Source organism: Elaeis guineensis, chromosome 11, assembly GCF_000442705.2.
Source record: "Elaeis guineensis isolate ETL-2024a chromosome 11, EG11, whole genome shotgun sequence".
Lineage (NCBI taxonomy): Eukaryota > Viridiplantae > Streptophyta > Magnoliopsida > Arecales > Arecaceae > Elaeis > Elaeis guineensis.
Window position 1 is genome coordinate 89,985,299 of NC_026003.2, and position 19,112 is coordinate 90,004,410.

General features: G+C 44.8%; 1 protein-coding gene across 13 annotated transcripts in view; it reads right to left on the reverse strand.

Moving 5' to 3' along the window:
* Positions 1 to 6,694: 6,694 nt before the first annotated feature.
* The window catches only part of LOC105035211 (uncharacterized), a 49,296-nt gene continuing 36,878 nt past the window's right edge, over positions 6,695 to 19,112 (reverse strand). For all 13 annotated transcript variants that reach the window (XR_012135412.1, XR_012135407.1, XR_012135410.1 and 10 more), the window contains one exon: positions 6,695 to 6,921. The gene's annotated coding sequence lies outside the window, so the exon portion shown is untranslated. The remainder of the gene's footprint in view (positions 6,922 to 19,112) is intronic.

A 19,112-nucleotide genomic window follows, 5' to 3' on the forward strand; every position in this document is an offset into this window, starting at 1 on the left:
TATATACCCCCATTGACGGAATCCTTTACATAGTCAGGTTGTCAATTCATATCATTTTTAAATCAAAATTTTCATAAATCATATCTCTTATTCCAGTTTGATAGGAAAATAAATAACATGTGGTATCGAAATTACTCAATATAATGCATAACGAAATCAGTATATTCAAACATGCTTCATCATGACATATCAAAATAAGATATTTTTCATAACAAAATATCATTCATCCAATTCATGCATCATTTCATAAATCATGTCAGAAAAATAAATTTTAAATTATCGATAAATCTTAAAAAAGTGAAGCATCACTTATCTCAAACGCATTCTAATAAATCCACATAATTCTATAAATATCTTTCCAAAATATTCGATTCATAGTTCATATCGTAATATCCCATGATCAGATATCCACAACCTATACAGGATTAAGTTCAATAATTAGAAAAGGTATGAGTAATTAAGAAAGACAAAATTTATGGATACCCGCATCCTATAATCCAGATTGGTTCGATCATCTAATTTCATCTGATCAAAATTCAATTAGGACATAGATGGTTCGGAGTTTGGCTACTGGGCCAAATCAGATTTTCAAAGTGATATGATTGAGATTCTTTCATTGATTCATCAATCAAGTAAAGAGAGAAAATCAGAGGAGAGAGAATTCATGAGGTACAATCTAAATTGATCAGGTGATACATCCAACATCATGATTGATCGAATCAAAATGATCTAATCAAGTCATGATTAAGCCAGTATATAGATGATTCAAAATAAAATTATGGATGATCAAATCTAGTGATTCGTGGTCTGATCAAGATGGTGCTAGCATGCTGTCCAGAGACCATGGATCAAGTCTCCTTCACTAAGGTCATTCAAACTCATCATCAATCTTCTCAAAATTTAAAAAATCTTAGGAGAGAGAAATAATCTAGAGAAAAAATTTTTAGAGAGAGAATAGAGAGGAAAGAGAAAGAGAGGAAAGAGAGAGAATAAAGGAGAGATGTCTTTTTTTTTTCTTTTTCTTTTTTCTTTTTTCTCTCTTTTTTTTCTTTTCTTTCCTTCTTTTTCTTTCTTTTCTTTCTTTTTTCTCTTTCTTCCTTCTTCTTCTTCTTCTTTCGTTTAAACAAAATAGGGGACCATGGTCCCCCCTTCTTCTTCGTCCCGATCTTAAGGAGGTCTCACCCAACATGGTGAGTGGGGGTTCAATCCAGGGCGGCGCACTGCGGCTCCACGTTCGGATGCTCGTCGATGACGGACGGCACTAGACGGCCTCAAAAAATCCAAGAACAAGGACAACCGAAACAGGGTTTTAAGATTTGATTTTTTTCTTCAAAATCAGTAGATAAAACCCAAAAATCTTGGCTAAATTTTAAGAAGAAATCAAAGAAAGGGTTTTTCAGAAGGATTACCTAGTTCTTGATGGTGTTTTGGACCACAATCTCATCGGTGCATCGAGAAAAAGGCAGAGGAAAGCGAAAGAAATAGGGAGAGCAAGAGAGTTTTTTCGATGATTGATGGATGAGAAGGGAAGAGCTTCTATTTTATAGAGAAGGGTTTAGGGTTTCGCTCGATTCGATCTCCTTATTAGGGTAGGAAGAAGACTCTCAATGGTAGTTTTCTTCCTCCCGTTAATTCTTCTATTTTTTTCTTCTTTTTTTTTGATTGGGCTTGGGCTTTGGGCTTGGGTCATAATAACAGCACCGGAGCCATACTCATGCCAAAGAGTGAAGTTTTATTAGTTTATCAAGCATTTTACATTACTACCATCTTATTCAAAAAATCTGTTAAGGTGACGTCGAACTTTAGAAGATCGACGGAAAGAAAAATCTAACCAACCCATTTACTAAAGTCTCAGTATCTAGAAGTTTTGAGATGATAAATCAAGATGGATATATGATACTATACTGATTGGCTTTATTCCAAATGGGAGTTGTTGAAAAATATATCCTAAAATCAATCGTTTGACGATTGAGCTAATTATAAATTATATGAATTGATAAATAATAAAAATTATTTGATCTCTTTCATCACAAGGTTACATCTTCTAATAAACTTCTGTATTATGATGAAGTCCTTAAGATTATTTGATCGATAAAGGAGTATTTATCGCGTAATCCTTAAATTGGTTCGTGATCAAATGATATGCTATTATTAGGATGATAGCGATATCAAGTGTAGATCATTATGTGCCATATCATTAGTTATCCTCGTAACCAAATAGTGTGGAGATACTGGTATGGCATGCAGATGAGATGTAGGAGTACATCATCACTAAATATGATCAACTGCGGAGCACTCTGCTATCAAGAGTAGCTCGCAAAGGGTATGGGTATAAGTGTCCCTCTGACCTGAGATCACCACAGTGATTAAAGTACCTCACTGTACTTTGATGTCGGACTAACTGAGTTTTAAATTCGATGATGGAAGATTTTTGAGTGCAGTCAAGTACTTGTCAAGTCAGTGCATGAGTCAAGATGGGATTGACCCCTCCGAATTAGTAGGAATTAATGTATCAATGTATTTCAATTTAGCAAAATCTGAGCTCGAATAATCTATGTGATGGATTTGAAAGATTAAAGTACAATATGGATAACTTATCTAAATTGATGTTAAATCCTAAGTCATCCTCGAGTATTAGAGTCAAAGGATAAATTATACGGTAACCATATGCCAATAGGTTCTTGAATGTTGCTTCACCATTATTCGACCTATCCGAACATCGGATCACCATTACTAGATTGTTATATCGATTGGTTTAGCAATTTATTTCTATGCTACCGACTTAGGTTCGAACCTATGGGGTGACACTCAAAAAAATTTCTGACTGATCATATAACTGATCAACGGTTGAGAATCCTTCAAGAGCTTAATCGTCAATTCGATTGATGATTAACCTTGTGCAAAAGTTATAATAAATTTATTCATCAAGTATTAGTAAATTAATAGAAGATTAATTAGCAATTAGATTACTGATTAGCTTAATTTAATTAATCAAAGAGGATTAAATGAAATCTAATTGAATTAGATTCAATTAGGTTTGACCCGATTAGGTTATGAGATGACTAATCACTAAGAGAGAATTATCCCTGATTTGATCAGGATTTTGATTCAATCAATTTTTAATTTGATTAAAATTGATTAAAAATTTATGAACCTAATTAGATTGAATTTTATCTATTTTATTTCGGCTAAATCAATGTGATTTGGTTTGGATTCAAATAAGGAAACAAAGAGTCCATAAGAGAATGGACTCTTCTCCCTTAGCACCAAACTTTACATGTAATTCTTCCTCACACATAAAATTGTTTTGCATGAGATTTTTTCACACCAAAGAGTCCTTTCCCTTCTCTATCTCACAACCAAATTTGGTTAAAATCTGATTTTATTTGGTATGTTCAAATCTGATTTGAATTGGATACCATATAGATAATATTTGACATTATCTACAAAATTTTACGCCAACTTATTTTTTTTCTCCTTATGTGTGCAACATTTTGAGGAGATTTTTTGAGAAAAATCAATTGGAGAACTGATTTATCGTGAAAAAATATAGGAAGGGGTGTCCCATATTTTTTGGGCATGTTTTGGCATGGAATTGGGAGAGAGTGTGATATCTCTTGGAAGAGTCCAAAATCTCTTGACTCTTCACTCAACTTATTACATGCCAATAAAAAGGGGTTTGTTCTTCTCTTTTATGTACTAAGAGGCTAGAGAAAAGGCTTTCATGGTGAGAATCCTTGGGCATGAGTTCATGGCGTGAAAAGAGAAGGAGAGTCCTTTCTCTTTGGGTGTGCGCAAAAATCTGAATTCTAGATTTTTGATCCTAAGGATTTGGGAAGGGAGAATAAATTAGAAAAAAATTATTTTCTTCTCCATCTTTTTTTCACCTCTCTATCTCCTCCAGAGTCCATCTTCAATTTCTGAAAAGATTTCAAAGATTTGAAAAAAAGATCCAGATCAGCTAAGAAGAAGGTCTTCGCATGAGCTAACACTCCCGAGAAGATCGATCAGATCGGGACTTCGAGTGGATTTTTCGTAGAGGCTGGATGGTATGCGGCTAGAGCAACCAACAAGGATCATCTCTACGTATCTCTTAGCAGCGGTGATCATCGATCCGTGCTCAAATATCGAGTTCTGAACTCAGATAGGTGTAGATTTGATCTATTGCTTACATCCATGTATGCAGATTTTATCATGTGATTATTTCAGATTTTATATGCAACATATCATATCATAGATCCTAAGTAGGTTGATTTGATGATTAGATCATATGTATATTAGATTAATTTGATTAATCTAGATGTCTTCCGCTATATTTTATTTTAAAATTTTTGAAATACATACATGAAATCGCCTACGTTTTCCAACATGATCTTGGACTTCGACAGTGGCAAGGGGGTAGAAGACTAGGCGGGAAGTCCAAGAGACAGAAGACTGAAGACATTATTTTCTTATTTGATGATGATGTCTGAGGAGCTCAAACTCTTTATGGTGATGCTATCGTCATCACAATGATGATAGCGAACTATGATATAAAAAGAATCCTTGTTGACAATAGAAGCTCCCAAACATCTTGTTTTATGATACTTTTCAATTAATGAAACTGCCAACCGATCGACTAAGGTGAGTGAATGCTCTCTTAGCCAGATTTTCAAGAGACTCAATGATAGTAGAAGGAGAAATCACTCTGTCAGTAACCATTGAAAAGAAACCTTGGCAATGAACCTACAACTAACCTTCCTCATTGTTCAAGTACCCTCTGCCTCCAACACAATTCTCGGATGACTGAGACTTAATGTACTTCATGCGATCGTCTCCATGTACCACTTGCTAGTCTGATTTCTGATTTGGAGTGGAGCAGGAGAAATCAGAAGAGACCAGATACTTGCTCAGTAATGCTTTCTCACCACCATTAAAGGAAAGAAGCCAATGGAAGCCTTATCGATCAAAGATCACAGGGAGGAAACAGAAGTCTCAAGGAGAGTTAGCTAAGGAGCTCATCATCATCCCCTTCTGAGATGATCCAACCCGGATAATTCAGATTAGCTCCCGACTGACAGTCGACTACAAAGATCGGCTGATGACCTTCTTACGAGCCAATGGGGATATCTTCATTAGTCAGCATCGGACATGCTAGGTATCCCTTCTAACATTATCATTTGTAAACTAAATATGAATCTAGATCACCAACCAAGGCGATAAAAGAAAAGAAGCTTCATCTCGGAGCAATAGCGAGCCATCGATGAAGAAGTTGACAAGCTGATGATAGTGGGATTCATTCAGAAAGCCTGCTATCCGAAATGGATGTCCAACATTGTCACGGTCAACAAAGTGAACGGTGTTGGGATCTTCCTTAATCTTCCCTTGGAGTGTGGCGATTTTGGAACCACACCAAGGCTTGTGGAGGCATGGAAATACCAAGAAGTTGCAGCAAAAATCTGGATGGCAGCAATTTATAGATCTCCTATAGGTCTCCTATTCATATCCTTCTAAGCTGATTTGGGACAGCAACCATCAATCAAGGAGGACGTGGAGATCCAGAACTACAGCCTCAAATCAGTTTTAGGCGTCTCCTTGTCCAAGAACAACAAGGATTTTATGAAGGAAGGCAGCAAGACTTGAAAACCTAATCCAAGTAGGAGAAGAACCTTGGGCGGCAATGGTGTTTCTTCTTCTTACTATGGGCAATGGCTAGGATTTAGAGAAGGCTCTAGGGCATCCAAGAAAGAGAGAAGAGAGAGAGGTTTCAGAGAGAAAGAGTTCTATTAATTTCATTTCACCATACGTCACTTACATAAGCATATATATATATATATATATATATATATATATATATATATATATATATATATATATATATATATATATATATAATCAACATGATCCAAATCCGAAACTCTTTCAGGCTCACTACAACAAATATTGCAATTGGCGACCCAAAAAATCATCGCAAAAATACAAGATTTGATTGCTAAAAAACTTTATCAACCAAAATATTTGCCGGTAATTTGGTCATAGAAGCCCCTCGGCAATTACCTTTGGCAACTGATTTTGAATTTGGTTGGAGAATATGGATATAAGTGACCAAAACAAATTGAGTGAAAAAAATCAAACTCTTGAACGATGAATTATCTGATCACAAAATGATAAAATTTTCGTTGCAAAAAATTAATATTGATCGAGAAAGGCCTAAGCCTTTTGCACATGATTTCTCATTTGCCACAAAAAAAATTTGGTGGCAAAAAAGGCTCAGCATTTCCAACCAATTGTTTTGGTCGGGAAATGTTTGTTGTAGCATGCACAACCAGTTTCTTTTGGTCAGCACTGAACTTCAGTGATTATTATCAGCCACTTGTCTCGGTTGAAAAAAATTGGCGTAGACCTTTTAGTAACCAATTTTTTTGTAGGAAAAGATTTATGCTATTATGAACCATTTACCTGATTGAAATATATGATAAAATTGGGAGAAAACCATTACCAACCAACTTTTTGGTTGTAAAGAAATAAAGAGTATTAACAGCCAACTTTTTGGTCGGAAAAAACTTTTTTTTAACATACCACCTTTGCATGTCCTTGGTGTCACTTGATATTCAAACATGTCACCTGATATTCAAACATGCTCAAACATACTCATCACTGCTATGAACTCTTTACCACTAAAAATCCGCAAAATCAATCAAATTTGACAAATTAATAAGTGAAGAACATCCAAATACTTCTAATTCTGAATATAAATTTGTTAATATATACAATAATCCAAAATGAACAAAATATTTGGCTACAATATCCAAACTATCATCGTAGGCAGCTGTTGACATCAAAAAATACAATCACTGATTCTTCACAAAATAAAGTAACCAAATATTCCAAAAGCATGCGTAGGCCAACTTCAGTAGATCTTGTTAGCCCAAAATCAGCAACCTGCATGACAAGCATATAGATATTATAAAAGCCCAAACAGAATTTCAATGGACACACTGCTATAAACAGTAGGTTTTTCAGCATTGGTTTTCATGTCACACTGCTATAAATATAGAATAATAAATCATAGTTATCAAAACAAACATAATCCAAATCACTTTGTATAATGTATAAGAATGTAAGACTTGACTAACTAAAAGCTGTAATTCTAAGCATAAAATAAGAGGAATGCACTTAAGTGGAACTAGGCACAATAAGAACACAAGGAACACTACTACTCATTAAGAAGATCCGATTCCAAACATTAATCTTTAGAAATTCATAAATATTCCTATTTTTTTAAATCTGTCTGCAACCTGTATTCCGATAGACTGGTTCTTAATTGTCTGGAACATGCAGTGCAATGAACACCGATCATCCTTAGACAAGCTTTCTATGTGCACCTCTTTGATTCATGTTGGCACAGACGAGGGTGATTGCATCAGGGCTCTCATGGTTCGAGTTTACAGCAAAATCATTGACGAAGTAGGAGTTTCAAGATTATTTGCACTAGGCCTAAGCCTAAAGTAAATACAATACTATTAGACAAGCAAAGCCTGCCCATGTGCACAAGAAAAAGAAGCCCCTAATACAAGTTGGATTTGGTCGGTTTATGTCTGTAAAATGTCATACTAGTTCATGGTTTTTATGAAAGTTCTGAATGAAGCCCAAAAATAATGTCACAAGTTGGACAAAATCATAATATATGACTGAAATAAATTTTTGAACTACTCGTTAAGACCGACATAAGTTCGCAAAAAATTAGGACTTCCACAAAACATATATCATTGCATGAGCTCTGATGTGCTGGTAACATAGCCCCAACAAAAACCATGATTAAAGTTTTAGCCCAGAGCTCTACTCTATCCTACCAGGACAGCGAGCCCATTGGGCTGTAGACCAATACAACAAACACCTCTGTGCCACATTCATGGTACTACTTGAAATTTCTAAGTAGGCCTCTAAATGAAAGAATGGAATACCAATAATAAATGAAAGAGTGGAATACAAATAACGAATAATGAAAGAGTTATATCATCTTATTTTAGTTGCAGACAATAGCTTTCAGGAGCTTTTTGGTTTTTGAACTAGAGATATACAGCTATACTTGCCCAAGCCTGTAAATATATTTGCGCGTCGAGATTTCCCAAATACTTCATTAAAAATAAATAAATAAGAATGATCACTTTTGGGGAAAATCTTCTTCATCATGAGAAGGTTCAACCAATAGTCCGTTTGAAGAAACAGAAAGTGAGCACAAGGCTATTCACTTTATTAAATAAACTGAGGTTCTTTATAATGGAAAGCATCTCTTATTTAAGCCCTCATGAGTTTCTTGGCACATTATGCAAAAAAGGCAGACACATAAAAGGAAAGAACACTGATCTTCTAAGTACACAACTAAGGGGTCCTACTGGAGTCAGGAAAGTTTACTAAGAATTTTCCTAAACAGACCATCATTAAAGCCTTCTTTCGTTGTCATTAAAATGTGGTCTGCTTTCAAGCAAAGCTTATAGATTGAGTAGGCTTCATGAATGAATGAGATGAACTTTACAACTGTCAATGTAATGTCAACCTTCAACAAATCTAGCAACATAAGAAAGAAGAATAACAATGACATGAAACCTAGAAGACTAGTTTGTGGATATGAACCTACCATATTTGTCATAATTTAAGATCATGCAATCAGGGATCGCCTCTCCAAAATTTCTGTAAGACTTTTGGAACAAGTCTAAATAAAGAGAGCAGATGACAAAGTTTGCCATAGGTAATTACTCTCATCTCCAAGATTCAGAAAGTAACAGTGAAAACAGTCCAAGAGATCAAAAGACAACAAAGGTAGGACTAACAAAATTTGGATGCTGATGAAACTCCATGTACAAGACAGCTAGCACTCTCAAAACATAATTCAAGTGACAGGTAATCTTCTGTAAATGTACCTAAAACAAAGCCATGAGATGTTAATTTCCTAATCTTATTCAACATATGGCTCCTAAAAATGAAGAAATTTTTTTAAATTATTGAACTAAAATAGATCCATGTCCTCCCAATATATAGACAAATGGCCATCATGGCAAGTTGACAATTGCCTAAAGTCTCAGTGGCAGCCTTGGTATCACAACAACCAGGTCAGTTAATCAAACACTAAATATATCAATGGTAGACATAATTATTAACTAATAGATGGCATAATTACTGAATTCAAATGTAGACATAACAATATATCAATGGTAGGAGTTCTAGGTTGACACAGAAAAAAAGGAAGTTATTCCTAGTATGAGCATATCTAATATATGTATGTATGTATGTATGTATGTATGTATGTAATGTATGTATGTAATGTATGTATGTATGTATGTATCTAATATATATATGTATGTATGTATGTATGTAATGTAATGTAATGTATGTATGTATGTATGTATGTAATGTATGAATGTAATGTATGTATGTATGTATGTAATGTATGTGTTGGTGCAAAAATCTGCTTGCGCCGGAGAAGCTGGAGTCGGGGAAGCCGCGGTCGCCGTCGGGACCTGCAAAGGAAGTCTAAACCGGAGGTGGGGTTGCTCCGGCAAGACCCTCCGACGCTCAAGTCAGTTCTCTGCCTCAACAAGAATGGAGTGCTCGAATGGAGAATTTAGCAGAGTTTTGAGATAAGAAATGAGCTTATAGAATAACGTATCTGGGTCCCCCTTTTTATAGGCGGGGGAGGTAATGGATCGATGGCGACGTTTGTAACCGCCAGGTAGTGGGCCGCCCACAGTCAGGAGGAATTTACTGCGAAGAGTAGTGGAGCGGAGTCGTGGCTATCGCCGTAGCTCGCCACGTGGAATCTGTTACAGGCAGTGGAGTCACGCGGCGCCCGCCGCAGGGAGTGGAGCAGAATCATGGCCGTTGATACAGCCTGTCAGAGAATAATGGAGTCGCGTGGGTCTGCCACAGGGAGTGGAGCAGAATCATGGCCATTGATACAGCCTGTCAAAGAATAATGGAGTCGCGTAGGATCTGCCGCAATGAGTGGAGCAGAATCATGGCCGTTGATACAGCCTGGGAATGTAGATCCATCGGCCGAAGCTCGGCAGTGGTCGGGGCTGGTGACGGAGTTCGGCTCCCGTAGGAGTCTGGACGAAGTCTGTCTTGCAGCCGTAGGGGTCGAGGATGAAGCCCGGCTCTCGTAGGAGTCCGGGTGGAGTCTTCCTGCAATTTAAAGTTAAAGGCGGAGTCCGGCTCCCGTAGGAGTCCGGACAAGGCTTACCAGCGGTTGATGTTGAGGACGGAGCCCGACTCCCGTAGGAGTTCGGACGGAGTCTACCTGCTGTTGAAGTTGTTGGCGGAGTCCGGCTCCCGTAGGAGTCCGGACAAAGTCTGTCTGCTGTGGAAGTCGTTGGCGGAGTCCGGCTCCCGTAGGAGTCCGGATGGAGTCTACCTGCAATCAAGGTTAAAGGCGAAGTCTGGATCCCGTAGGAGTCCGGATAAGGCTTACCAGCGGTTGAAGTTGAGGACGGAGCCCGGCTCCCGTAGGAGTTCGGGCGGAGTCTACCTGTAGTCGATGTCGGCGGCGGAGCCCGGCTCCCGTAGGAGTCCGGGCGGAGTCCACTTGAGGTCGGAGTTGTCGGCGGAGCCCGGCTCCCGTAGGAGTCCGGACGAAGTCTGCTCGTAGCTGTTGGAGTTGTCGGTGACGGAGCCCGGCTCCCGTAGGAGTCCAGGCGGAGTTGTCATGTAGTAGATTCCACTGAGGACTTCGGCTGTGGGTATTTTATACCCAACACCAGTCCCCCTACTTCCGAGTTTGAATTTCAATCGAGGGAAGTATAGAGAGAGACGGGCACAGCCGAAGCCGTCCCTTCGAATCCTGCGCTCCGCCGCCTCCAGATATTTGGCGTTAAATGTGCGCACGTCAGAGCCCGTTTTCCGGTGAAGGTGACCTGAAGAGTCTTTTCGAAACCTCCGTCGGAACGCAATCCCAAGCGTCGTGCTACGAAAATTTGTGAGTGGTCAACCCTCGATAGCGATGAGGGGGACATGCGGGACACGTGGCACGCACCAGTTGGCCCAAGAACACCCGCCGCCATAACTGCACTAGGATCCGTCGGCTATTTAAACCCCCTAGTCTCCCTTCGTGGCTTCATTCTGCCGATAGGATGGTGCCTTTCTTTTGCCCGAGAGCTTAGCTACTCAGCTACTCCCCTCGCACCAGCCCTTGCCTTCTTCAGCTCCCCATTCTTCTCCGAGGGTTTCCACGCCATGTCCTCTACCCCGGAAGCCATTCTTGAAGGGATGTTTAGGGCTTGGAGGAAGGAGAGGAGGAGAATGGCGGCCGGTGAGAATCTCCGTCGCTTTAAAGGGGGCTCAAGGAAGAATTCCTTCAACAACAGGGGTTTAATAACGGGGGCAGCCGGTGAAGTTATTCTGCCCGAGAATTTCGGAGCAGCAAGGCGGGGTGATTCCGGTCAAGAGGGCAGAGCTGTCGTCACAAGCTATGGCGGGATCCTTGATACTGTCGGGGCCGAGGGACCAGAAGCGGTCGGCGTTGACGGTGGGGCAGTGGAACTTGTTGCGGGGACGGTGGAAGTAGCGCATGCCGACCTTGCCGGAGCATTTTGGGTGGCGGCTGTCGCGGAACATTCGGAGATGGAGTGTATCTCTGGCATCACCGCTGCATCCAAGGTGACTCCGGTTCTTCTTGAAACAGATCTTCGTCACTGCCGCCGTTGCCCTTACCGCCCCCGGGGATCTATCCCACCCTTTTCCCCCTAGGGTCGGGATTTCGAAGATGGAGCGAAGCGAGGTGGGGCGAAAGCTGATAGGTCCGTTACACGCACTGGAGAACGCGGTTGAGAAGGACAGAGACGGGAAGAGGAGTTTGCAGCTCGGAGCGGCCTTCGGTATACCCCTTCCAAGCCGTGCTCGCGAGGCTTGCGATGATGTATATCTTTTTCTTGACCCACCGGGTCCTGTAACGTATATCTTGTTAAATGAAAAGAAGATTTGGTTACCTTGTCTGCATCTTGCATTGAATAGTTGTCTGTCGAACTTCTTCATTTTCCTTTCCTCTTTCTTCCTTCTTTTCTTCTTTTCTTTTTCACGTCGTCCCAAGGTCATCGACGACCTCTTTTATTCGCGTAGGGTTGTTATTTGCCGAGCTCCTTTTTGACTTTTACGCTGTTCGAAGATACCCAGTTGTTATTCCGTTAACGGCTGCAGGTTCGCTCGGGGCCATTTGGGCCCGGAGTCCTTCCTGGGGCTTGAATTCGGGGATCCGAGCTCCCGTTGCCCTCGTGCGCTGTTTGCTTTCTGATCATCGCTGTTGTGATCCATTGCCTTCCTTTTTTGCTTGGAGTTTTTCTCCGCTGAAGTCGAGGCTAAGTTCGGCTCCCGTGGGAGCCCGAACGGAGAATCCCTCTTGAAGTTGGAGTTGTGGGCGAAGCCCGGCTCTCGTAGGAGTCAGGGCGAAGTCTTCCTGCAATCAAGGTTAAAGGCGAAGTCCGGATCCCGTAGGAGTCCGGACAAGGCCTATCGGCAGTTGCTGTTGTCAGCGGAGCCCGGCTCCCGTAGGAGTCCGGGCGGGGTTGTCCTGTAGCTGATGTCGGCGATGGAGCCCGGCTCCCGTAGGAGTCCGGGTGAAGTTTTCCTGGGCGTCGTGGACGGAACCCGGCTCCCGTAGGAGCCCGGGCGAAGTTTTCCTGGGCGTCGTGGACGGAACCCGGCTCCCGTAGGAGCCGGCGAAGTTTCCTGGCGTCGTGGACGGAACTCGGCTCCCATAGGAGCCCGGGCGAAATTTCTTTGGCGTCGTGGACGGAACCCGGCTCCCGTAGGAGTCCGGGTGAAATCTTCTTTGGCGTCGTGGACGGAACCCGGCTCCCGTAGGAGTCCGGGTGAAATCTTCTTGGCGTCGTGGACGGAACCCGGCTCCCGTAGGAGTCCGGGCCTTCCCCTTTATTTGAGCCAGGGTGAGGTTTTCCTTCTGTTCCTGGCTGGGCTGCGAGGGCGCGTTAGGGCGCTGTAAGGCCTCTTCCCCCATCCGGTCTAAAAGAACCGGGCTTTGCTCATGTCAAGACGAGGTTCTCCTCCTGTTCTTGACATGGCTGTGGGGGCGCATATGGGCGTTGTAAGGCCTCTCCCCCCATCCGGTCTAAATGGAACCGGGCCTTTGACTTTGCTCAAGTTAGGACGAGGTTCTCCTCCTGTCCCTAACAGGGCTGTGGGGGCGCATATGGGCGTTGTAAGGCCTCTCCCCCCATCCGGTCTAAAAGAACCGGGCTTTGCTCATGTCAGGACGAGGTTCTCCTCCTGTTCTTACATGGCTGTGGGGGCGCATATGGGCTTGTAAGGCCTCTCCCCCCATCCGGTCTAAAGGAACCGGGCCTTTGACTTTGATCAAGTTAGGCGAGGTTCTCCTCCTGTCCCTAACAGGGCTGTGGGGGCGCATATGGGCGTTGTAAGGCCTCTCCCCCCATCCGTCTAAAAGAACCGGGCCTTCGACTTTGCTCAAGTTAGGGCGAGTTCTCCTCCTGTCCCTAACAGGGCTGTGGGGGCACATATGGGCGTTGTAAGGCCTCTCCCCCCATCCGGTCTAAAAGAACCGGGCCTTCGACTTTATGAGGTTGCCCTTTTGTTTTTATACAGTTTGCTTGAATTGTCCCAAGACATATGGGCATGCGTTTTTTGATTAAAACGAAGTTACTGGTAGTACATCCGTAAGTTTTCTGAGCTCCACGGTCGCGGGAGGTCGGCTCCTCCGAGCTCCTTAAGATAATAAGTTCCGGGCCGGACTACTTCTTTGACCTCATAGGTCCCTCCCAGTTTGGGGCAAGTTTCCCCTGGCCCTGAGGTTGCGAAACAGCAGCTCGTCGGAGCACTAGATCTCCTGCTTTAAATGCTTTGTTCTTGACTCGGGCGTTGTAATATCGAGCAACTTTCTGTCTGTAGGCTGCCATTCGAACCTGAGCGATCTCCCGTCTTTCTTCCAGCAGGTCGAGGTTGGCTCTGAGACTTTGTGAATTTTGGTGTTCGTCAATGCCACGACTCGTGCCGACGGGAGTTTAAGCTCGATCGGGATGACGGCTTCCGTACCAAAGGCTAAAGCAAAGGGAGTCTTCCCCGTAGGTAACCTCTGGGTGGTTCGATACGCCCATAGCACATGATAAAGCTCGTTCGCCCAAGTTCCTTTTGCTTTTTCAAGCCTTATCTTAATCCCCTGCAAAAGGGTTCTGTTAGTTACCTCAGTTTCGCCGTTCGCCTGAGGATGGGCTACTGATGTGAAGTTGTGGGAGATGTTTAAATCTTCACAGAATTCGGCGAATCTGGCTCCCGCGAATTGCCGTCCATTATCAGTGATTAGGGCTCTAGGCAAACCGAACCTGCAAACGATCGATTTCCAGACGAAATCCTGCACTTTCGCTTCTGTGATTTTTGCTAGTGGCTCGGCTTCGACCCATTTGGTGAAGTAGTCGATCGCTACAAGGAGGAACTTCCTTTGCCCAGACGCCATGGGAAAGGAGCCAAGAATATCCATCCCCCATTGTGCAAAAGGCCATGGGGCACTCAAGGGTGTGAGCTCGGTAGCGGGCTGTCTCTGGATGTTGGCGTATCTCTGGCATCGATCACACTTTTTAACATATTCAATCGAATCATGATGCATTGTTGGCCAGTAGTATCCTTGGCGGAGTAGCTTGTGGGATAAAGATCTGGCCCCCAAATGGTTTCCGCAAACTCCCTCGTGTACCTCCCACAAGGCGTAGTCAGCTTCTGAGGGCCGGAGGCATCTTAAGAGGGGCAAGGAATATGATCTTTTGTACAATTTGCCCTCATAAAGGATGTATCGGGAGGCCTGATTTCGGAGCTTCCGGGCCTTTTTCGCGTCCTGGGGGAGAACTCCATCTCTAAGATAGGTTATCAGCGGGTCGACCCAGCTGGGCTCGTGGTCGATTTTCATTACGGGCCGCGGTTCTTCTGTACTCGGATGTTTTAGAACTTCAAAGAGGACGCCTTTGGGCAATTCGGCCGGAACTGATGTCGCCAGCTTGGAGAGAAGATCGGCTCTGATATTCTCCGACCTTGGAATCTGCCTGATGTCGAAACTGCTAAAGGCAGGGGTAAGCTCATTTACTTTCTCAAGATATTTGGCCATACTGTCCTCCCGCGCTTCATAACTCCCGCTGACTTGTCCCACCACTAGTTGGGAGTCGCTATGTACCCGGAGTTGACCTATTCCCAGCTCTTTGGCGATCCTTAATCCCGCGATCAGAGCCTCATATTCCGCTCCATTGTTTGTTGCGGGAAATTCGAAACGCAGAGCGTACTCCGCGATGACCCCCTCCGGGCTGACCAAGATCAGGCCTGCACCCGCGCCTGCCATGTTGGAAGATCCGTCCACATAGAGGGTCCAAAAGCAATCGGAGGGACTGGCTTCTTCGTTGGGGGAGTTCGGTTGAGTCTTCAGGTCGTCAACTTCGCTTTGCTCAGGTTCGGCCTCCTCTGGGATGGTGCACTCTACTATGAAATCTGCCAATATTTGGGCCTTTACTGCTGGTCTAGGTCTGTAGTTGATGTCGAATTCCGTAAGCTTGATCGCCCATTTTGCCATCCTTCCAGAGGTATCAGCTCGGTGCAAAACCGCCTTGATCGGTTGATCGGTGAGTAGCGTCACCGTGTGCCCTTGAAAGTAAGGTCGGAGTCTCCGAGCTGCAACCAACAAGGCGTAGGTCAGTTTTTCTAATTTGGTGTACCTGGTCTCGGCGTCCCTCAACGTGCGGCTAATGTAGTAGACTGGTCGATGGACTTTCGTTTTTTCTTTGACAAGGACAGCTGCGAGGGCCGTGGGAGAGACCGCCAGGTACAAAAATAGTTCCTCCCCAGGTTCAGGCTTCGCCAGCAGCGGGGGTGAGCTAAGGTAGCTTTTTAATTCTTCAAACGCCTGTTGGCATTCAGAGGTCCAACAGAAGTTCTTCGGCTGCTTGAGGGTTTGAAAGAAGGGCAAACATCGTTCGGCCGACCTCGCGACAAAGCGATTAAGAGCCGCTATCCTTCCTGTGAGGCACTGAACCTCCTTGATCGACCTTGGGGCGGTCATCTCTTGGATGGCGCGAATTTTCTCTGGATTGGCCTCAATCCCGCGCCCCGATACCATGAAGCCCAGGAACTTTCCTGAGGTTACCCCAAAAGCGCATTTGGTTGGGTTCAGCTTCATTCTATACTTTCGAAGAGCGTCAAAGATTTCCTCGAGGTCGGCGACATGATTTCTGGAAGACCTGCTTTTTACAAGCATATCGTCCACGTAAACCTCCATGTTTCGGCCGATCTGCTCTTTGAAGATTTTGTTCACCAGTCGTTGGTAGGTTGCGCCCGCGTTCTTGAGGCCGAATGGCATGACCCTATAGCAGTAAAGGCCGCGATTAGTGATGAAAGCTGTCTTTTCTTCATCTTCCGATGCCATTCTAATCTGATTATAGCCGGAGAACGCGTCCATAAAAGTGAGCTCATGGCCTGAGGTAGCGTCCACCAGTTGGTCGATCCTGGGAAGGGGGTAGCTGTCCTTTGGACAAGCCTTATTCAGCTTTTTGAAGTCTATACACATCCTCCACTTGCCGTTTGCTTTCTTGACCAAAACAACATTGGAGATCCACTCAGGATAATTGACTTCCTTAATAAATCCGACCTTGAGAAGCTTATCCACTTCCTCGGCTATCGCCTTCTGCCTCTCCAGGGCATGACTCCGGATTTTTTTTTTGTCGGCCGATGTTTCGGGTCGACTGCCAGATGATGTTCCATGACTTCTGTGTCGATCCCCGGCATATCCGCCGGGACCCACGCGAAAACGTCCGCATTTCTTCGGAGGAAATCAACGAGACGCGTCCGCACCTCCTCCCCCAGGTTGGAGCCAATTAACACCACATGCTCCGTGTTCCCGTCATTCAAAGGGATTGGTATTAGATCTTCGATTGGACCGCCCCTCTCTTCAGCGAGGTCATCGCGAGTATCCAATCCATCGACCGGACAGAGGTCCGCTTGATCGCTTCTTTGCAAGGCGATGTTGTAGCAGTGTCTGGCCAGGGCTTGGTCTCCCCGGACCTCTCCGATCCCCTGGTTGGTGGGGAACTTCAATTTCAAATGGTAGGTTGAAACGACAGCTCTGAGGGCATTGAGGCCGGATCGGCCAAGGATTGCATTGTAGGCAGATGGCGCCTTTACCACCAGGAAATTCACCAGAGCTCTAGACTGCTTTGGATACTGACCTGTGGTCACAGTCAGAGCTATCATTCCCTCCGTCGGAACAGCGTCACCGGTAAACCCTATCAAGGGGGAGCAAATCGATCTCAGATGACCGCTAAGAGTGGACATTCTTGAAAAGGCGTCGTAGAACAAGATGTCGGCCGAACTTCCGTTGTCGACAAGAATGCGACAGACGTCGTAATTCGCTATATTCAAGGAAACTACGACCGCGTCGTTATGAGGGAATTGGACTCCCCGGGTGTCTTTTTCAGTGAAGGTTATGGGTTCTTCAACCTTTTGCCGCTTGGGGGATGCAGCTGGTGTGCTGATTGCCTCCCGCCGGGATTCTCCCGAGATGACGTTGACGGAATCCGGCAGAGACCGATCATCCGGCCACCCCTTATCGGCGACCATAGCCGGAGGTAGTTGTGCAGAGACCTCGCGAGAAGGCATCAGGTGAGGGAAGGAGGATTGGGTGCCGGAAAAGATGGCTGGAAGCGGATCCGTTGAGCGCTCCTTTAAGAACAAGGGTACTGCGAAGACAGCCCTTCCTCTAGCGCCAATCCTGTTGGTGCAAAAATCTGCTTGCGTCGGAGAAGCTGGAGTCGGGGAAGCCGCGGTCGCCGCCGGGACCTGCAAAGGAAGTCTAAACCGGAGGTGGGGTTGCTCCGGCAAGACCCTCCGACGCTCAAGTCAGTTCTCTGCCTCAACAAGAATGGAGTGCTCGAACGGAGAATTTAGCAGAGTTTTGAGATAAGAAATGAGCTTATAGAATAACGTATCTGGGTCCCCCTTTTTATAGGCGGGGGAGGTAATGGATCGATGGCGACGTTTGTAACCGCCAGATAGTGGGCCGCCCACAGTCAGGAGGAATTTACTGCGAAGAGTAGTGGAGCGGAGTCGTGGCTATCGCCGTAGCTCGCCACGTGGAATCTGTTACAGGCATTGGAGTCACGCGACGTCCGCCGCAGGGAGTGGAGCAGAATCATGGCCGTTGATACAGCCTGTCAGAGAATAATGGAGTCGCGTAGGGTCTGCCACAGGGAGTGGAGCAGAATCATGGCCATTGATACAGCCTGTCAGAGAATAATGGAGTCGCGTAGGGTCTGCCGCAATGAGTGGAGCAGAATCATGGCCGTTGATACAGCCTGAGAATGTAGATCCATCGGCCGAAGCTCGGCAGTGGTCGGGGCTGGTGACGGAGTTCGGCTCCCGTAGGAGTCCGAACGAAGTCTGTCTTGCAGCCGTAGGGGTCGAGGATGAAGCCCAGCTCTCGTAGGAGTCCGGACGGAGTCTTCCTGCAATTTAAAGTTAAAGGCGGAGTCCGGCTCCCGTAGGAGTCCGGACAAGGCTTACCAGCGGTTGATGTTGAGGACGGAGCCCGACTCCCGTAGGAGTTCGGGCGGAGTCTACCTGCTGTTGAAGTCGTTGGCGGAGTCCGACTCCCGTAGGAGTCCGGACAAAGTCTGTCTGCTGTGGAAGTCGTTGGCGGAGTCCGGCTCCCGTAGGAGTCCGGATGGAGTCTACCTGCAATCAAGGTTAAAGGCGAAGTCCGGATCCTGTAGGAGTCCGGATAAGGCTTACCAGCGGTTGAAGTTGAGGACGGAGCCCGGCTCCCGTAGGAGTTCGGGCGGAGTCTACCTGTAGTCGATGTCGGCGGTGGAGCCCGACTCCCGTAGGAGTCCGGGCGGAGTCCACTTGAGGTCGGAGTTGTCGGCGGAGCCCGGCTCCCGTAGGAGTCCGAACGAAGTCTGCTCGTAGCTGTTGGAGTTGTCGGTGACGGAGCCCGGCTCCCGTAGGAGTCCGGGCGGAGTTGTCATGTAGTCGATTCCGCTGAGGACTTCGGCTGTGGGTATTTTATACCCAACAGTATGTATGTATGTATGTATGTATCTAATATATATATGTATGTATGTATGTATGTAATGTAATGTAAT